Genomic DNA, 16,780 nt, shown 5'->3' with positions numbered 1-16,780 from the left:
AACTTTTACACCATTTCCCCTCCCCAGGAGATAAGGCATGGAGATAGTAACCAAAGTTCAGACATTTTTTATGAAAAGAGGGACACATTTCTGAAGAAGCTTTTTGTGAAGTAAATGCTCCTGCACTATTTAAAGCACACCTTGAAGGTGCTCAGATAGCATGGTGATGGGCATAGTATAGAATAGCCAGCTCAGGACTCTCTACCACCATAGGGCTTTGTTTGGTCCACTTTTCCTCTAGGCTGGTTTCATGATAATCTTACCTCTCTTTTGGAAAGGAAAGGGTGGGGAAGAGAATGAGATATGGGGTAGGTGGGTTACCAATTTCCTTTCTCCAGGTGAGCAGCCAGGTGAGGTTTGGGTGCTCATCTAGAAATTAGGACACCAAGTTCAAGTCCTGATCAACCCTACACTTCCTGCATAACCTTGGGCTAGTCACTTATGCCCAACTCTTCACTTCCACTGATGGATTTACCTTTGAGATCCATGCTCTAGTCTTTGTGTGTCTTGATTCTCCATCTGTAAAATGGAGCAAGCAGCACTGCCTTGCTTTACAGAACTGTCACCGGGGTAAAATCCTTCTAGGGCTGGGAAGCACTCAGACACTCAAGTGATGCAAGCTGTAGCTAAAGAGAGCTGCTGTTTGTAATGATCCAACAAACATTTCTGTTTAGCCATCTTTTCCCTTCACGTCCAAGCTGAGCCTGCTGTTCCCAATAGGGACCCTGCACCTAGGAGTTGAGAAAGCAACATTTTTGAAGATGCAGCTTTTGAAAGTGGCTGATTTTGGAGGTAGCCTCCAGGCCAACAGAGTAGTAAGAGGATATGTTAATTCTCTTCTGATTACCCATCTTGCTTGCAACATTACTCTGTGAGAGCTGCTACATAGAAAGTATCTTTTATCTCCCTTGAATGACAGCAGTCCCTTTGGGGCTAAGGGATTGTCTGCTTATGCTCCCCTGTTACAGGGGTAAGGCATTTTTCCTTTGGATCCCAAGAGAAATGTGGGAATCAAAACTGTAGATTGTATTACTCACCAAGGGGGGTGGGGGAACCTCTCATAGGCAGCCGCAAAAGAAAATCACCATAATGAGCAGTGCTCATGGCAATGATTAAAATATTCCGATTAACTTTGGTCCCATTCAGCTGCAGGGCAAGCTGCATGTGATTAACCCGTATTCACTATGGAGGGAAATTGTGTGATTTGGGAGTGGGAAATCAAGGGGCTGTTGTCAAACACTATCCAGGGGAATCTTTACATCTAAGTGTCAAGCAATTTCTCTGGGCAAATTGATCAGTGACTTTTCCTGCTTGTGCCATGGGAATAGAATGGCTTTTAGTTCTACCTGAACATGATGACTTTGGGGCAGGTGCCAGCCATATAAGAAATAGGAGCTGGCTGAGAGAGGAACCTTTGATCTTTTGGTTCCTATCTCAGTGTTCCACCTGCTGGAGCCTGATGCCTCAGCCTGACCAACACTTTGTATAATCCACAATATCTCCATCCCACTGGCTGGATTCGGAGATCTAAGCATCAAGAAACCAAAGGCCAGTAAGGGAGAATGGGAAAGATACCAGATGAGAGAGTGGGTTGTATACAAGTTGGGATGGGTTCCATGCCAACAAAGCATTGGATGGGTACCAGTGGAGCAAATGGGACCATAATAGCAAAGAGTGGGATGGGTACTGACTACGTGAATAGGTTTGGTTTCTTCCTAACAGATAATGGTGTGGATACCATACTGGCTAAGAAGGATAGTTAGTGGCAGAGAGGGGACATGGGTGTAACTTTTTTGGTCCCTATAGCCATGTGAATAAGAGTACATCTGCAAGCAGGTTATGACGTTATGCACTGGTTTTTCCCCTTTGAAGGATGAACTTGCTTTTATAATACATGTCCAAAAGATTCAATCAGCATCGCATGTGTAGTTATGGATGGACCAGAAATGCTCAGAGTTGGGTTTCAGGTATGCACCCACACAAAAGTTCAGATGCTTCTTTCCCAACACTCTGAATCCATAGAGCCTGGAGACCTAATGACAGTTTCTGGCCAAGTCTTGCTCCAGATAACATGGCAAGTGGGCAACATTCCCGCCTTGGGCAGCTTGAGCTGGCAGTGCAGAGACTGCATAGAAATGAAAGAAGTTAAATACATGTGAAACCACCAAGTTTTTGCTCAGCTCTGGATGGAAGCTGGGGTAGAATGAGGACTCAAGGTTTGTCTATACTACATGCTTTGCCAAAAGAGGCAATGCAAATGAAGCATGGATTAGCATTTTCTCACTCTTCATTTGCATACTCTCTTTCATTCTGTTTTTGCACAAGGGGATTTTGTGCAAAAACAAACAATGCAGACATTTCCTGTTTGCACAAAAACCCCTTTTTGCGCAAGATCCTTATGCACCTCCGGAGAGGTATAAGGATCTTGCACAAAAGGGGTGTTTTGTGCAAAAAGGAAACAGCCCACTGTTTGTTTATTTTTGTGCAAAAACCCTTTGAGCAAAAACAGACTGAAAGAGAGTATGCAAATGAAGCACGAGAAAATGCTAGTCTGCACTTCATTTGCATTGCCTCTTTCGGCAAAGCATGTAGTGTAGCCGTAGCCATAGTGTCAGCAGGGATAAGTCCAGCTTATAAATCTAGAGCTGCTCAACCCTCAAATCAGAGAAAGATCTGATATGCTTCTAAATTTGGTGAGCTAAAGCAGAATCTGAATTCAGCTATTGCCAGGCTTCGGGAAAGTTGTCTCTACCGGGCATTTGATCCCATCTTTAATGAGAATCCTTTTTAGCTTAGGCTGGGTCATCATTCAGTGTCACAGGATGAGATTCACAAGGCCATGTAAGGATATTTGGATGTCTGAATCCCCTTCAATTGAAATTAGACCTCTGGATCCCAACCCATTTAAATCTGAGCCTACAATTTTGCAAAGCAAACAAATAAAATCAATTCAGTGTTAATTTTTTAAAAGTATAGATCAGTTTCCTTCACATTGCAACTTGTGAGACACTTGTCAGGCTAATCTAATAGGTAGATTAACTGGCCAGGCCAAATAGCTATTAGTGAGGCAGGTTCCAACTAGGTAAGGGCTTAAGTTCATCACATTTGGGGCAATCTTGGCTCAGTCTTCTTACATCATGTGCACCAGCAACTTGTCTTTGCATTTACAATATCCTGTTATTATAGCAGGTTTCTCAGGCTGGCAGGATAAGGAGATCTAACACAGATCATGTCAGGATATGCGGGTGTCAAAAAGTTACTAAAGGCCTTCCCTAGGCTACCCAGCAGGTGCATGGCTGCTGAATAGCAAGTCCATTCCTGTAACCAGTTTGCACTCTTATCGAGTGGCCTGTTAGACAGATCTCACTCTGTCAACATTGCTGCATGGTGCAGCTGTGTCCACAGTTCATAGAGAATAGTTGGCAGCACCCTGCCTCTCATTTTCTCCCCTCTCTGGGGCATCTTATGATACAATATAATGGGGACTAATTTAGCTACAACTGCTCGAGAGAGAAATCTTGGAGTCTTGTGAATAGTTCTCTGAAATCATCCACTCAGTGTGCAGCGGCAGTCAAAAAAGCAAACAGAATGTTAGGAGTCATTAAGAAAAGGATAGAGAATAAGACAGAGAACATCTTTTTGCCTCTATATAAAATCATGGAATTCCCACATCTTGAATACTGAGTACAGATGTGGTCATCTCAAAAAAGACATATTGGCATTGGAAAAGGTTCAGAAAAGGGCAGCAATAATGATTAGCAGTTTGGAACAGGTCCCATATGAAGAGAGATTAAAAAGATTTGGACTTTTCAGCTTAGGAAAGAGGAGACTAAGGGGGAATATGAAAATCATGTCTATAGAGGTCTATAAAATCATGATTGGTGTGAAAAAAGTGAATAAGGAAAAGCAATTTAGTTATTCCCACCAGGAGCGGTCCGAGGCCGGTTGCAACAGCTGGCGCCCCAGGCAGAAGGTGTGATCGGCGCCCCCGTTTGCATGGCCGTCAATGGCCATGATGTCATCACAAGGCGCTCTGGCGCCCCATGACATCATCATCGGGCGCCTGGGCCGGCGGCGCCCTAGGCAACTGCCTAGTTTGCCTAGTCTCACGGGCCGCCCCTGATTCCCACAATATAAGAACTATGGGTCACCAAAAGAAATTAATAGGCAGAAGGTTTAAAACAAACAAAAGGAAGTTTTTCTTCACTCAGTTCACTCTGGAACTCCTTGCCAGGGGATGCAGTGAAGGCTAGAACTCTAACAGGGTTGAAAAAAGACCTAGATAGATGCATGGAGGTTAGATCCATCAATAGCTATTAGCCAGGATGGGTAGGAATGGTGTCCCTAGCCCCTGTTTCTCTGGAGGTGGGTGACAGGGGAGGGATCACGTGAGGATTACCAGTTGTGTTCCCTCCTTCTGGGGCATCTGGCATTGGTCACCGTCAGCAGACAGGATACTGGGCTGGTTGGACCTTTGGTCTGACCCAGTATGGCCGTTCTTATGTTCTTATCTTCCCATCTCTCTGGATTCATTGTTCGGCTGGAAGTTCCCCCTCCTGGATATGGCTGTGCCCTGCACACAGGCAGAATTCCCTATTGTATGCAGCCAGGAAGGATGGGGTTTCACCTCTGTATAGTCAGCTGGGCATTCAGTGCTTTATGTAGGATAGACTGGAGCACAAAATCCAACTCAGACCCAAATGTTACAATGCATTACCATCTCTTCTTACTGCAGATAATTCTCCAGGCATCTGGATAGCTCTCTACTGCCATCCTCCCTGGTACGTTTCATTGTAGAAATACAGGACACTCACCTCCGGGAAAACACAGAGAAACTGAAGCTTTTTTTAATTAAAATAATGCTTTAAACTTGTTACAAGACCTTTTTTTTTTAAAGAGCACTGAGAGGGAGACTGCAATAGGAGACTGATGGAGTAAAAGTTCCCTTATAGCAAAGGTACTTTCTAGCTTTCAGCCCCATAATAGGGGCCTTCTTAAATCCACATCCCATTCTGTTAAAAAGAAACTAACCTCTTCAATTGGTGCAACCAAAATATGGCACCTGTTACTCAGCTTTGCCACTGTACAGTTTGAATTTGAATCTCCCACTGTATTCAACCTTGAATTCATTATGATGGACATGAAGAGTGTGTAACTTGGCACCAGGGATCCTACTCCAGAAAGTTCCTGAAGTTCACAGCCTGCATGCATGTACACTTGATGAATGACTAATGCTTTATTGTAGGCCACAAACCCATGTTATAAATACTCTGTACTGACATAATTGCACCGCTTTTCCCAACTGTCTCCATGAAATGAGGCAGTGGTGACTTTATATATTACCTTGTAGTTCCTTAGTACACTATTCAACAGACTGCTTAGTAGGTTTACTTATTAGTTATAATTAGGCTTGTTTCTAAGCATTGATAGAACTTCTATTTCCCTTGCGTTCCTCTATCGCAATTCCCATTGACTTTAAGAAACATAGAATGAAAGCCCAATGTGTAGCATGCTAAGTATGTTTGCCTATTGTAATCTGTGTTTATATACATATGCAGTGCTTTTTTTGTGATGGTACGTCACCTTTTTTGGGGAGCACTGTACATATGTATGCTGCATGTGCGAATGCATGAAATATAGTATTTATATACATTTTGCATATGCAAATATAAGCATTCATATATACAGTGTATGCACAAATAATATAGCTATATATTAGTGTTTGCTACATATGCAAATAATACAATATTTATGTGCACTCCTAATATGAGAATGCAAACAAATAAACTATATGCAGGAAGTAAAAACTTCTTCATTTAAGGGACTCCTGCATAGAACACAATATTTACCAAATATCATGGGGGTAGCCGTGTTAGTCTGAATCTGCAAAAGCGGCGAGGAGTCCTGTGGCACCTTATAGACTAACTGAAGTGTAGGAGCATAAGCTTTCGTGGGCAAAGACCCACTTCGTCATGCATCTGACGAAGTGGGTCTTTGCCCACGAAAGCTTATGCTCCTACACTTCAGTTAATATTTACCAAAGAATCTGATGACCAAAAAAGGATTCAATTTGTTTCAGGTATCTCATAGTAGCTACTTATCAGGACCCACTTGCTACATGAGCCAGCCCTTGTAGCCACCCACCTGTATATTTTCTCTGTTTAAAAATAGTAAGATTCAACTGGTACTGAACCTTTCTCTGATACTAGTTTTACTCTCATGACATGGGAGTAAAATTAGTATCAGACTTCAATGGGACTGACTCTTGATTTATACCAGTGTCAGAGAAATCAGAATCAGGCCTATTGAACTGGAATATGGAACTTCAAGAACCTGAAATTAATAGCAAGCAGGTTTAAAAAAACAAAAGGAAGTTTCTTTTCATGTAGCATACAACCTGTGGAACTCCTTGCCAGAGGATGTTGTGAAGACTAGGATTTTAACAGGGTTCGAAAAAGAACTAGATAAATTCCTGGAGGTTAGGCCCATCAATACTTATTAACCAGGATAGGCAGGAATGGTAACCCTTGCCTCTGTTTGTCAGAGGCTGGAAATGGATGATAGGAGAGGGATCATGTGAGGATTCCCGGTTCTGTTCACTCCCTCTGGGGCATCTGACATTGGCTGCTGTCGGCAGACAGGATCCTGGACTAGATGAACCTTTGTTCTGACCGGCTGTGTCTAGACTGGCAAGTTTTTCTGCAAAATCATTTGATGCCAGTGTAGACGTAGCCACCCAGTACGGCTGTTCTTATGTTATGATAGCATGACCTAGTTCGAGTTAGCAGCTCCATTCAAAGAGGCTTGGCCTGAGCCTCTGTAAACCATCTTTGAAAGCAATGACTGCACTGGACTTAGACATCCTTCATTTGGAGATTTGAAATCAGTCTTATTTAATAAATGAATTCTCTGCTGTCACTTTCATCTTCTCTTCAAGTTCATCTTCCGGGCATAGTCAAGAGGGTGAGTTTTGCTGGACAAACATTTTAGCTGGAAATGAACTTCAAAGTCACGTGCCTGAAGAATTTTAAACTTGCATATATAAGTACTGGCCTCAGCAGGGATGGCATGCATTTCCAATTAGAAGGCTAAGCTGTACCATGTGACTTACTGGCCAAATCACAATTAAAAAACACAACATGTAATGTTACTATTCATGTGAAGTATTATTATTCATTATCAAAATATGTGGTTAAAACCAGGATGGCAAGATTCCAATTATGAATATTTTTGAGGACATTGTGAATCATTCATGGATACTCCATAAATCAGGAAGGAGGCTAAAGTCATTACATCGCTCTTGGATACGTAGTTGTGTTAGTCTGTAACTAAAAACAACGAGTAGTCCTGTAGCACCTTAGGATACGTCTACACAGCACCCTTACCTCAAAATAAGCTAGGCAATTTGCACTATGCAAATTGCCTAGCTTATTTCGAGTTAATTTTGAAATAGCTTATTTCAAAATCTGGCACCGTCTACACAGCACCAAATTTCAAAATAAAGCGCTATTCTGAAACATCCCTTAATCCTGGTGCAATTAGGTTTAGAGGGACATCAGAATAGCGAGCCTGTTATATTTTGAAATAACAAGCTTGCTCTTAAGCCGCAGAATATATCCCATATACTAGAGATATCCCGAAATAGCTCCATAGTGTAGACATAGCCTTAGAAACTAACAAAAATATATAGAATCTATAGATGGAGTCACTTTAGCCCAGGATTTTATATATATATAGTCTCTAAGATGCCACAGGATTACTTGTTCATTAGATCAGTATTCGTGGAGACTTATTAGGTTAGCTCTAATTTCAGGATCAAGTGGCATTTTCACGGGAATGAAAAATGAGCTTTAAAAATTCACTGAACCTAAAAACTCTACATTAAAGCCATAAAAATGTAAATAGTCCGAAAGACAGAAGATTCACATGCAGGTTGATATTTCACCTTTAACACCACTTTGGTTCTTGGGGGTCAAAAGCAGAGTGGTTTTACATGTGCTGCTCATCCCTGTTAGGGAAACAAACAGGCTATTTGTTGTTACAGCCTTTTGACATTTTTAAATGAAAGGTTGGTCAGTTTAAATATTAGCTCAAGACTGGGGGCAGTGATGGCAGAGGGGGATTGGATCATGATCCATATTCTGTTACCATCAGTCTTGGATTTGACTTTAAGCCAATGACCAAAAATGGTTGCCACCTGATGGCTAAGATTGGTGGCCTGTATGAAACAAGTGGGTGATCATGGCTCAGTAAGCAGCAGACATTTTCTGCCTCAAAGGTCCTGCCACGAATAGTAGTATCAGCAGAGAGAGAACGAGACTGACCAGGATAAAGAAAGTAAACTCTCAGCGCCCTTTCCTCTCTGGTCCCAGCATGCCAGAGTTGAGGCTCACAGTCAGAAGGTGCTGTAGCCAGGAGTCATTAGGAATCTCAATCCACTGTAGGATGCACATGTAGCAAAAAAGTTGTCATCATCATAGGGACAAATTCTCCCCTCCTGGCTCACCATGGGAACCAATGAGTTGACATGAGGTCTAAAGTCAGGGTAGATGATTTCCATAGAAATAAGCTGCTTTAATTTGGGTTGCCACCTGCTAATTTTCACAGAATAGCACCATTTGCAGATCATTGGGAGAGGCTCACGGTGTTTCTGGAGCTAAGGTGACTCCATCACATTCTGATGTTGGGTAACCCATATATGTGACGTTGGGTAACCCTGTTACCACTCGCCTCGGGGTTTACAGTTGTACAAGGATATTACTATACCAGGTGGAGTCTCTGCAACATCACAGAACAAAGATTTTGTCCAATGGGTCTAAAGACACAACAAATGACCACTGTGTTCCCTAGCTTATTAGTTGCTCAGATGTGTTCTCAAGGCCTAAGGGTGTCTCACTTTGTATCTTCCAAGTTCCTGCAGAGTTGAAACATTACACTGCAAAGAAAAGCTTCTCTTAGCAGAGAGATGCAACTGGTAATTCTATAGGAGCTGGACTCTTTCAAGCTGTTAAGCAACAGGTCTGCTGCCAGGTTGAATGCTCAGACTCCTGCAGCCCATTCCTATAAAACAGGATAAAAGTCTCTCATAAACAGGGTTCCTTGCAACATCTCTAATATTTCCTGTTTTATTTCAGGCTACAGTTCCTGCAGAACAGCCTCCCAACCTTTGCATTCTCTCTGTTTTCAGTCTGAGCCCCAACATGGATCCAGGAGCAGAAATAAAATATTTTAAAAGCAATTACTCCACTTTTTTCAGCCCTATGAGGTGGCCTATAGTATATAGTTTCATTTGGGTTTTAGTGCAGGGAAAAAGTTTAGATGGTTTTTATGTCATCTGCCTTGTGTTGCCCATCTCATTTCTCACATTCTTGTAGAATTCTTGGCATAGAGTGGAGGTGTTTAGGAGGGGATAAGAGTTCTTGCTAAAATGACTAACGGTGCAATGGAAAGCAATATTCCTGGGTGAGTTGAATAGCTTTCAGAGTTAACACCACATTGCCTTGGACAAATCCACTCACATATCTGTTGGACATACCATTTGCATTGGGATGTACAGTTATGCACACAGCATTGGGTCACATTCAGAAGTTTTTTGGTTGAGTGACTAGTTTTTAAATGAAAGCTTAATGTTTTCAGAAGCTAGCAGGGCCACCAGCACCATCTGCTCATCTACTGGTTTACCCCACCTCAACTTCTGCTCATCACTAGAGGACGCATCTGGGATCAGAGAAGTGCAAGTCCTCAAAGAAAGCACAAAGTCAGGCACTTCTTCTGTGCCAAGGCCAGGACTCGGCAGCGTAGGCTGGGAGCTGCAGAAGTAGCGAGAATCGAGGTGCTTCTCTGTGTCCAGCAACCTTAATAAAGAACCATTCCTTTTATATGCATATCTACCCCACCCTGTGTCTTCATATCTCAAGAGAATATAGCAGGCTTTGGGCCTGGCTCCTCAGGAAAACTTTAAAGTGAGAAAAAGTTGAATTTTGAAGTGTCCCTGTTATTTTATACACGAGTCACGTTTGCAATCCTACATCAAGGAAAGTAAAACCATGGGCCTGATCCTCAATCGATGCATACTGGCATGAAGGCGGATCTCTGCTGATTTATAGCAGCTGGAGCTCTGGCCTGACTACTCCAAGTATATTGAGTTAGAGAATCCAGTTACATTACCAAAGTGCATCACCCCAACTGCCCCCTAGCTGAACAGTGTTTGCTTTGGCCTCCAGATCCCACTTTGTCCAGCTGGAAAGGTTACTGTAAACTCGCAGGAAGGAGAGGGTGAAAGTAATCAACCCCTCAGCTGACCTTTCACCCTAGTCCTGGCAAAACATGCAGCCGGGGCTAATACACTCGAGCCCAGCTGCTCAGCAGCTGACCCCCCAGAGGTCCCTTTGCTGACAAAAGGCCTATCTTCTCTCCGCCTAAATGATTTAAATTCTAATCAAACATCATTTATAGTACATCTCGGAGCCGTCTCCCGGGAACTGCTCCCACGTGAGCCGTTGCCAGGGCAACCAGGGGGGCTCATTTCAGAAATGTCAGATTGCATTATTGTCTTCACACTTCTCTGATAACCTGGTGTCTCTCTCTCTTTCTCCACCATCCCCATAGTTTTCACTTGCTCTTGCCTTCTCCCCCCCCCCCTCCAATGCCATCCCCACCCCTGCCTCCCAGGGGAAAATGACTAGCTCTATTTCATTATTTGCCCACCCCTCCCATGCTGCGCAAGTCCCCGCTGGGGCTCGGCTGTGTGATCTGATGTCATTTTGGTGTGCTAGATGTGGAAATGAGACATAGATTTCTGCCCATGATGGGCTGGTGAGGGAGGTGCTTTTGCCCATCTGCCTTTTTCCATGGCAGGGTTGTGTCAAGTGACATCCCTGGGCAACACCGGGCGGGGAGGCTGTAGGATGCTGTCAGGCAGTGTGACATTTGCATCCTGGCTTGCAGCGTCCCTTGTATGACAAGGGGGAGCGACAAGAGTTCAGAAGCAGGTCCTCCTTTCCAGGAGGAGGAATGGTAACAGCAACTATTGTGTCCTCCATCCCCCATACACACACATAACCACCCCCTTCTCATTCACACCGGGCATGCAGCCAGTCCTGGGGGAAAGTTTAGTGTGTGCTCAGAGCTGGCACTCATGGTCCCTGGCTCCTAGCATCTCTGCTCTCCTCCTCTCTCTGCACCCCTTTGCCTGGCTCTGGCTGTTAGTCTAATGATAATGTTGGCCATTCTGAGTGACCATGCAGCTGGAGACAGCCAGAATGAGCAACTAGCCCTTGGATCCTTGGGGGAACAGTGAGCACATGGAGCAGCACGGTAGCATCTAAAGTCTGCAGTCCAGGATCCCCCATTGTGCTAGGTGACGTACACCACAGACCAAAAAATGGGCCCACAGCCCCCACAGTCTAAGTAGTAAATCATGGGGTTGGCTGATGACTGAACTGTAGGAACCACCCCTCTGTGCTCATGGATGTTGGAGGGCAAAGGTTATTACAGAAGGCATGTTCATAGGTGCCAAGAGCAGAAGGGCTGACTGTGAACAGCTGCCCTGAGGCTATGTCTACACTGCAGAGTTTTTGCACAAAAAGGTCTGGTTTTGCGCAAAAACGTGCAGAGCATACACACCTTTTTGCGCAAGACAATTTACAGTGAATCGACAGAACAGAGGGGGTTTTGCGGTATAGGTATTCCTCTTTCTTCGAAGAATAACTCCTTTGTGTGCAAGAGCTCTTGCGCAAAAAGGTGCGTGTGGAGGGGAAACGGGATTTTTGTGCAAAAACAGCCTATTGAAAGAAGCACAGTTGCTCTGATGGCCATTCTGTGAGTGGCAATCAGAGCTTTCTTGCGAGAGAATGTCTATGCAGTCTGGATGCTTGCTTGTGCAAAAGTGCATCGCTTTTCCAAGCGCAAGAAGCCTGTAGTGTAGAGGTTCTGAGAGTCAGAGGGACAACCAGAGCATGGAGCTGCATGGCTAACAGCCATTGATGGGATCTACCACAATTAGGGATGCAAAATCCCTTTTAACTAATTAATTGCTTATATAAGTACAGGTGTGTGTGTGTGTGGGGGGGGGATCACTCCAGCCCAGCCAGAGTGGTTCCCCAACTACATCATGGTACAGTGGGCCCTCCCCCTCTCCCACTGCAGGCATGGCCTGCTCAGGTGGGGCTGCTCTAGCTGGGCTGGAGTGCCCCCTGTCTGTGGCACAGTGAGCAATTCTAGTCGGGCTGGGTCCACTGTGTCACGGGTCTGGCTGGACTGGACCAGCCCCCTGCCTGTATCGGGCCAGGGGCTGCTCCAGCTCTGCTGGGCTGCTGGTTAACTGTAACCAGTAAGTATCACCCAGTAAGGATGCAGCCTACCAGTTAACCGATTATCCATTTACATCCCTATCCACCATGACCTTATCTAATTCTTTTTAAAATCCATTTACACTTTTGACCATCACAACATGTCAATGAGTTCCTTAGGTTGACGGTGTATTGTGTGAAGAACTATATCCTCATGTTTATTTTAAAACTGCTGCCTATTAATTTAATTGGGTGACCCCTGGTTCTTGTGTTATGTGAAAGGGTAAATAACATTTCCCTATTCACTTTTTCCACGCCCTTAAAGATTTTACAGGCCTCTGTCCCATACTCCTTTAGCTGTCTCTTTTCTAAGCTGCCCAGTCCCAGTCTTTATCATCGTCTCATATGGAAGCTCTTCTACACCCCTATTTTTGTTGCCAATCTTGTCTTAAAAATTGCTTGTGTTGGAGAACCTGCCACCACCTTTGGTAAATTCTTCCAGTGGTTAATGACTCACTAAGTTGTACATCCTATCTGCAGGCTGAATTTGTCCAGTCTCCACTTCCAGCCATTGGATCATGTTACACCTTTGTCTGTGGGGCAGAAGAGTTCATTATCAGAATTTTTGTTCCTTATGTTGGTATTTATAGACTGGGATCAAGTCATGCCTTTTGAACAGCCCAGCAGAGAGGCTGACTACAAACACTGTCTTGCGGCAAAGAGTATGAGGTCTAGTTAGTCATAATCCACTGGACATTTAGACTTGGAGCTCAGAAACCATTGGGGCTAACCAATAAAGAGCACAGGAAAGGCAGAATACTTGCAACCATTACTGCCCTCCCATTAGAAAGGCTGAAGCCTTATAATATGAATTAGGCTGAAAAGAATTTACTAGCTTTGGCATTTCCCATTAAGATCCTGTCTGCACTGATCTTTGAACCACATTGGAAAAATTGCTTGGAATTTGGGATTCTGCCTATGCAGTTTCAGAATGGCTACATCTAGACTGGCATGATTTTCCGGAAATGCTTTTAACGGAAAAGTTTTCCGTTAAAAGCATTTTTGGAAAAGAGCGTCTAGATTGGCGCAGAGTTCGCGTTACAACGATGCGCTTTTGTGGAAAAGCGTCTGTGCCAATCTAGACACACTTTTCCGCAAAAAAAGCCCCACTCGCCATTTTTGCGATCGGGGCTTTTTTGCGGAAAACAAAACTCAGCTGTCTACACTGGCCCTTTTGCGCAAATGTTTTGCACAAAAGGGACTTTTGCCCGAACGGTAGCAGCATAGTATTTCCACAAAAACACTGACAATCTTACATGAGATCGTCAGTGCTTTTGTGGAAATTCAAGTGGCCAGTGTAGACAGCTGGCAAGTTTTTCCAGAAAAGCGGCTGATTTTCCGGAAAAACTGGCCAGTCTAGACACAGCCATTTTGTCTGGTTCTCAGTGCAAACTGGACTGAAATCTATTCCCCATGTTGGATCCTCTGTGAGAATACATTGACAGCAGCGTAGATAATCACTCAACAGTTTGAACTTGGCCTGTTAGTTTGGAAGAGCCAGGACCACCTTTGGATTATGTATAAGCAGAACCTAGCATAACAGGACCCTGATGATGCTAGCTGCTAGATGCTGCTGAAGCACCAATAAAATATGAGAATATTTAGTCCAAGTTAGGACTCAGGGGAACCCTATGTGGAAGAAATGAGATAGCGCAGAACACATTAGTCTTTCAAGGACAATCACAGGCTATCTGTATCCACCAGCCCTGATAAAGAACCATCTTTATTCTCATGACAGTTAAGTCCTGTCTCTTGTCAACCAGTAGGAGTTCTACAGACCAGAACAAAATTTCAGCCAGGAACTCCCTGCTCTTGGGTCCACATGTGTGTGTCAGATTTTCTCCAATGAATTCACAAATGGTTTCACAGGTACTGTGCTTAGGTTAAATTCAAACTCAGTGTTAATTACAATGTGCAATATGGCAGCATCCAGATGTTTCAATCAAATATAAGCCGACTCCCTGCTAGAAGCTGTACAAACACACAGAAATAGACTGTCCAGACTTAAGAACTCACAATCAAATAGCTATGATAAATGATGCAAGAAATAACAGAGATGTAACTCGTGCAAGATCTCACAGAAGATTAGAGGAAGAGACAGTGAAGAACTGAAGTCACCGAAGATGTTTTTAAATTCCTGTCATGAATCAAGATGAACAGCTGAAATCTCAAAATTTTGCACAAACTAAAAATCCTTCCTCTTTCCATCCTCCCCCTCCCAAAAACAAAAACAAAAAAAATAAAAAACTCAAAACAGTTTGGATCCATTTAAATGTTTTGGTTTGATAATTTTGAAACATTTCATTTCAGTTTTGAAAATCATAGCTGAAACCATAAATTAACTTAAATTCTGAAACAAAAAGGTAGTTCAAATCAAAACACACTTTTCTTTTTGACAATGTCAAAACAGGATATTTTCACAATTTTGGTCTCTCCCCCTTTTTTACAAATATGGGAAATACATCAAAACTAATGCTTTTCTACCAAAAGAGTTTCTTTTTTGATGAACTGGCATTTTTCAATGGGAAAAAAATTGTTAAAAAAATTCCAACCTGCCCCAAGCTTGTTTTTTAATATAGTGTCCAAGACCACTCTGTCTCTGGTTGCTTTTCAAAAGTGTATAGCTGAGGGCCTGTTGCTTACCGTCATCTGGCAGGTTTGGAATGTAGCATGAGCCCACTTGTGCATGCTGCTTATCTGATCAGTTTTGTACAGACCTGGGCTTTCTGCCATAGAGTTTTAGAAACACGCCAGAGACCTGGTCAAGGAGCATTTGGATAGGCCCCTGTATTTGACCCTGGGGGAGTATTCTGTTTGACAACAAATGCAAGGTATATGGGCTGGCATGAAAAATTATTTAAGTTTCAAAATCACCTGTGGCAATACTGAGAAGTTAAGGAATTTCCCTCTCCAAAGTGAAATTCTTTCTTTGTTTAGTGAAAATGTCAGTGTCATTCTTGTTGAAGCTGCATAAAAAGGTGGTAGGATAAAAATAATAAAATAAAATAAAATAAAATATAATAATAATAATAATAATTTTAAAAACATTTTGCTTTCCCCCTCCATAGCCTCATACTTTGGAGCAGTAGCTTAACAAAAGTCTAGAGCTCTTAATTTGAGTAGAATACCTGAATTCTAAGTCCACGTCTACCACAGATTTGGTGTATGGCCTTCAGCAACTAGCTGAGAGGGATTGGTTTGGATTCAGGCTTTGCCTCCATTAGAAAGGCTTTACTGGTGTAGTTCCATGGGCAAACCTTCCCAGAAGTGATGCAGCTCATCCATTGACGGAGTTCCTTTGCCAGTATAGTACATACCAGTTCCCCAATGAAATAAACCATGCTGGCAAAAGAACTAGTTTGCTGATACAGTGGCAACTACATTAGGGCTTTTGCCATTTCGTGTGTGTGGGTGTGTGTACGTGTCAATTCTTCCATTCCTAATTGACAAAACTTTTAAGTGGGCCAGACCTCAGATTGGGACTTTGCTTCTGTTTCCATTGTCCTCTTGCCTCCAACTTTGTCTGTCTCGGCCCAAGGTGGCCTGACCTAATGAAGCTGGGGGACTGGATCCATCGTGTGGAGAGGTGGTGGTTATAACTACCCACTAGGCTATTGGTGGAGAGTCTTCTAGCCGAGCAGGGTCCTCCTTCAGTGCTGTCTGGTATCGACTCAGTCCCATCACCCTCTTTTAACATAGGCCGTTAGTCCCAATGAGGGAGAAGTACCTTGATGTCACGTGCAGGAGGTGCAGTCTCTCAAGCCATGCAACAGGCTTAACCTTGCACCATGGCTGAGTCCCAGGAAGCAGCCACAGTTGGGTCAGGTCTGCGCTTTGAGCCAGTAGCCAGCTGGGAAGGGTGCAGGCTGTTCACAGTGGCCATGAGACCCTGCCACATCATGCCTGGTGTCACCCTGAGGTGGACATATCTGAGGGAACATATCTGAGACATGGGTTCTGGCCTCCCGCACAACTACCTGGTTGCCAGCTCCAACCCCCTCCTGGGCTTCTCATGTCTGATGCTCAGGCCTTGGCCTGCGAGGCCTCCTGAATCTGAGGTCACACAGGCAACCAGCTCAACTGCCCAGACTGGAGACATCTGGGCAAATAGCCCTGGGTCTTGAAGGGATACAGCTTCCACACTGGGTGTGGGACGACAGCACCCTCCCCAGAGCAGGGGGTCTGGACCTGTCTATCCACATTCCAGTCCCAAACCCCCTTCCCATACAATCCCCTGGGCCATCCCAAAGCTTCTCATTTCTATACTCATGACCATGATAGGCCTAGTGGGACATGCAACTGGGCATCTCCCCCTCCCCCAGGGTGACAAACCAAGGACAAGGATCACCTCAGCCCTACATATTCCTGCTGTTTCCTCACCGCCCCTATCCATAGGGCTGGGCCAAACACCTGTTTTCCCTTCCTCCTGG

The 16,780-nt window shown here is 43.9% G+C and overlaps 1 long non-coding RNA gene across 1 annotated transcript in view; it reads left to right on the top strand.

The window, feature by feature from the left end:
* The window catches only part of LOC142818384 (uncharacterized), a 129,849-nt gene extending 120,005 nt beyond the window's left edge, over nucleotides 1-9,844 (top strand). The window contains exon 3 of the long non-coding RNA XR_012895878.2: nucleotides 9,135-9,844. This is a non-coding gene — a long non-coding RNA (uncharacterized LOC142818384). The remainder of the gene's footprint in view (nucleotides 1-9,134) is intronic.
* Nucleotides 9,845-16,780: the final 6,936 nt, after the last annotated feature.

Source organism: Pelodiscus sinensis, chromosome Z (genome assembly GCF_052426305.1).
Source record: "Pelodiscus sinensis isolate ZL-2025 chromosome Z, ASM5242630v1, whole genome shotgun sequence".
In the NCBI taxonomy this organism is placed as follows: Eukaryota; Metazoa; Chordata; order Testudines; family Trionychidae; genus Pelodiscus; species Pelodiscus sinensis.
The sequence above is the reverse complement of the archived record's forward strand: the minus strand, read 5'-3'. Positions and strand labels throughout refer to the sequence as shown.